Here is a 4,275-nt window from a genome sequence, read left to right as displayed (position 1 = left end):
AGGTGTATTTAAAAAAAATAAAAAATAAAAACACTCAATTTTTTGTGTGTGTTAAAGTAAAGGAGGTGATTGTTATTTCCCTTGAAATCACATGAACAAAATACATGTATTATTTTATTATTTTGTATGTATAAAAGTTAAGAGGTATGTCATTTTAGTCTGACGTGAGAGTAGGTGTGATTTTTTAAATGTAATGAATAATTTGTATTAAATAGAAATCTCAGGGGATGTCAGTATAATTTATCCAAATAATTAATCAACTTAACGGGGAAACAAAATCAAATTTGTTGACAAATCCAACAATTCAAGCTTAATTCAAGTTCAAATTATTATGTTTAAGTCCCGGCTTGGACAAACAAATTTAAATTACAATTGAGTTTGAACAGATTTGACAACTCTACAAAAGAGGTGACAACAAATGACAGCTACAAAAAAACAAGACAGTGGCTGTTGAAAGAAAGAAAATGACTTCTGTTTACTCTCAAATAAAATAAAATAAAAAATATTTTTTTAAAAAAATTGACTTGAGTTTACATTGGGGTGTCTGGTGTGGATTATTTTAAATTAAAAATTGATAATCAGAAAGTTGTAAGCAGAAACACCCATTCCACAGCTTCTAAATATCAACTTTTCTCAGCTTATTTAAGCTAATTCTGCCTAAAAAGTTGTAAGCAGAAGTTGCACCAAACAGTCTGGCACAGATTCTCCAATTAAAATAAGTTATAATCACCCCCTATAATCCACACCAAACACCGTTTTATTTTAAAATTGTTTGTATTTAGTTTTTTTATATTTAAAAATTTTCTTAATTTTATTTTTTTGCTAAATATTTTTATTATAATATTTATTTATTTTTTACTGTGCGTTGTATTTACTATATGTGTGTCCTGTATTTTTTAAAAGCATTTTAAATATTCATAAATTTAAAATGAGTTGTATTTTTTTATTTTAAAAATATAATTTTTATTTTAAATATTTTACTTTATTTTTTAATATTTTAAATATTTGAAAAAATATTTTTAATTTTTTTAAATATTTAATTTTTTTATATTTTAAAATTTTTTGAATCGCCTATGTATATCTAAATCATAACAAATTATTTCACCAATACTTAAAAAAATAACAAACTATTTTTTCTGAAAAAATAAAAGCCATGTCATTTGGAAGACATTATTAGCAGCCTTGTCAAGAACTTAAGGCCTCGTTTGGCAACATCACTTTTTAGTCTAAAAATCAAAAAGTTATTAAAAAAAATCAGAAAGCCAACAGCCTGTATTAAAAAGTCAAAAATTTCATTTTCTCTACATTTTTTACACATCTTTTCGTAAAAAATTAAAAATTCATCCTAAATATACTTATTTTTTTTACCTCATATTTTAGTCAAAAAATTAAAATGTTACTAAAATAACATGTTTCCAAACCACCTAAACCATGGCAATGTCAATCAGACATGTGAGCAATGTTGAAATAAAATTGGACTCTAGTATGTGACTTTTCAATCTTAATTATGTACTATGCTTTCCTAGAAAATGGCAAAAATGTTTTATTTATTTTTTGTATGTAAAAGTAAATAAAAATTTCAATCCCACCCAGCCATATGCATTCATTTATAAATAGAGAGAGTTGTGGGCATTAAGAGAGATCACCGGATCCACTCTTGTCAGCCATATACATTATTAATTCACTTGTTCATTATAAATTACCTTTTTTTTGCTTATCCACAAAAACAAAAAACCAAACATGTTTACTTCTACTGTGGCTAATGTATCTGGGTTCAAAGCCGTGAGTGCTCTACGTCTGGAAGATCTGCGAATTCCTTGTATGCGTGCTAAAACTTTCCAAGATCGGCCTCATGGTATCCAAGTTGAAAGAGAGAAGTATGGTCGTCCCCTGTTGGAATGTACTATTAAACCAATATTGGGGTTATTTGCTAAAAACTACCATAGAGTAGTTTGTGAATGTCTCCGCGGTCGACATGATTTTCCCGAAGAAGACGAGAATGATGGTGTTGCAAGTGAAAACATAAAGTACTTGTATCAGAACAATCCATTTAAAAGAAAACGTGCTCGTTCTATCCCCAAAAAGACAGATTCTGCAAAGTTGAGAACCAGTCATGATCCGAAGAAAGTACTAGCCCTGCTCGCAGCTTTCGTTGGATTGTTTAAAAATCACAGCCAGAATGAGTCACACAATGATTTGGGCTTGGCTGAACAAGACCCCAAAGCAATACTTGCTAGTTTGGCCATTTTGTTGGGTTTATCTGCTGAACCACATGGTGATGGTTCAATCGAACATCGCCAAACGCTGCAAAAAGACCAAGAAGGAGAAGATGATGATTATGATGATGATGATGATGATGGGAATTTGCGAAGATCGAAAAGACAGAAAAAGACACCCAATTCGGATGCTACATCTACATAGCTTGTTTAGGTACCCGACTATTTTTCTGTGTGTCTGTGTTTGTAAGTTTTCTAGTTTGTAGAGTTCCAACTTATCGGTTCAAAATAGTGAGATCTATAATTTCAAAGAAGATCATCAATTCAGGGCATTTAATTAATCCCACAATCATTTCCAAACTGATTTTATCAGAGTTTTCAAAATTAAACATCACTGCAAATAATCAACAAAACAGAATCTGAAAGTTGAAAAAGATTTAGAATTACAACCCATCAAATCAGATAAACCACACTGTCTATTTATTCAAAACTTTTTTGGGGCAAACAAACCTAAAATCACAGAAGCTCATGAAGATCTAATTATACAAGAAAATTAAAGAGGGACATTCAAGTTCTAATATAGATAAAGAAATTGACTTGAATTATAAAGGGAAGCTATAGATGACCCAGAAAATAAAATTTCAAAAAAAGGGTCTGGTTACCATGTGCACCCACTTAAAGTTGTACATTATATGCACCTTAATGTTATATTTTTTGTGAGTGATGTTATATATTTTGTGAGCGAAATTACGATATTTTGTATCTTAGAAGAAAAATTGTGAAAATTTTAAATGTTATACTTTTTTTGAGTGGTGTTATACATTTTGCGAGTAAAGTTACGATTTTGTGTTTTCGAAGAAAAGTTGTTAAAATTTGAATGTTACACTTTTTGTAAGTAGTGTTACACATTTTGTGAGCGAAATTATAATTTTTGTGTCCTTTTGTACAAAATTTATGATAATTTTTTAAAATTATACTTTGTGTAAGTGTTGTTATATTTTTTGTAAAATCATGTGCCCTTTTCTATGGATGCATATTGTAAATTTTTCTTCCAAAAAATGAGAGAAACAAAAACAAGAAAGAGTGAAATCGAAAACAAGAAAAACCCAATTCAAGACACAATCAGTAAAAAATCTGATTAATTCTACTTAATGGGATTCTTTTCTCCCTCTCTTGCAAGATTCTTGGCTATATTAAATTACAATATTATATTAATAGGGAACTTAATTTGAAAATAAATAAGTAAATATAGTGGGACAACTTTAGTACTCTCATAATTAAAGTTTTATTGTTATCTATTCTCCACGTGTATGAATTTTGCAAATATAATTCTGTGTATTTTGAATTTCACCCTTCTCATTTCCTTGTCAATGATCAGGTCACCAAGAAATGCCATCTGTTTGGCCGAATGGAGTGGTCAATGTCGTTTCGCCCTTCTCTTCGTCAAGCACTTTGTGTTAATAATGTTTCGTGTCTCTTCATCTTGTTTGCAATTAATATGCACCACTTGCCAACATGGAAAGTCTGTTAGGTTGTTTAAGCCTTACAGCATTTTTTTTTTTTTTTGTTTTGTTTTGTTTTATTTTCCTTTTTACATATGTATGGGGAAAGTCTTCAAACTCAGACTTATTCACCCAGAATTTTTTGGGTCAGCAATTGTGTGGTGAAAATTAATTTGTGTAGTATTAGATCCATGTGAAGTGTGGTGAAAATTAATTTCTAAATAATTTCTAGATTAATAAGGGTGAATTTGTAATATTACTCTATGTGTGGGGCTTGTGTCAATTTCTTCTCATAATGGATATTGGTTCTTTGTTATTTTTGTCAATATGTAACTTTCAAAATTTATGTAGCATTTTCTACGGAAGTATGGATACAAATACACGATACAGAGAGACGACAACATATTAAAATTTGAAAAAGGAAGATACGGGTATAGAGGAAATATGTTCATAATTTTTTTTTTATTTTTTATAATTTAATAATATAATATATGTATGAAAATAAAACCTAAAATAAATTAACAAATAAAAAGAGAAATTCCTATTAAGTTAAGAGT

At 29.1% G+C, this 4,275-nt stretch overlaps 1 long non-coding RNA gene across 1 annotated transcript; it reads left to right on the top strand.

Annotated features, from left to right (window-relative positions):
- The first annotated feature begins 1,606 nt into the window (after positions 1–1,606).
- Positions 1,607–4,044, top strand: LOC145801078 (uncharacterized). The gene is made up of 2 exons (XR_014341965.1): positions 1,607–2,430; positions 3,595–4,044. It is a non-coding gene; the product is annotated as an uncharacterized LOC145801078 (long non-coding RNA).
- The last annotated feature ends 231 nt before the right edge of the window (positions 4,045–4,275 follow it).

This window comes from Camellia sinensis, chromosome 10 (genome assembly GCF_055761805.1).
Source record: "Camellia sinensis isolate YWXY chromosome 10, ASM5576180v1, whole genome shotgun sequence".
In the NCBI taxonomy this organism is placed as follows: domain Eukaryota; kingdom Viridiplantae; phylum Streptophyta; class Magnoliopsida; order Ericales; family Theaceae; genus Camellia; species Camellia sinensis.
Note: the sequence above shows the minus strand (reverse complement) of the source record. Positions and strands in the feature narration are given on the sequence as shown.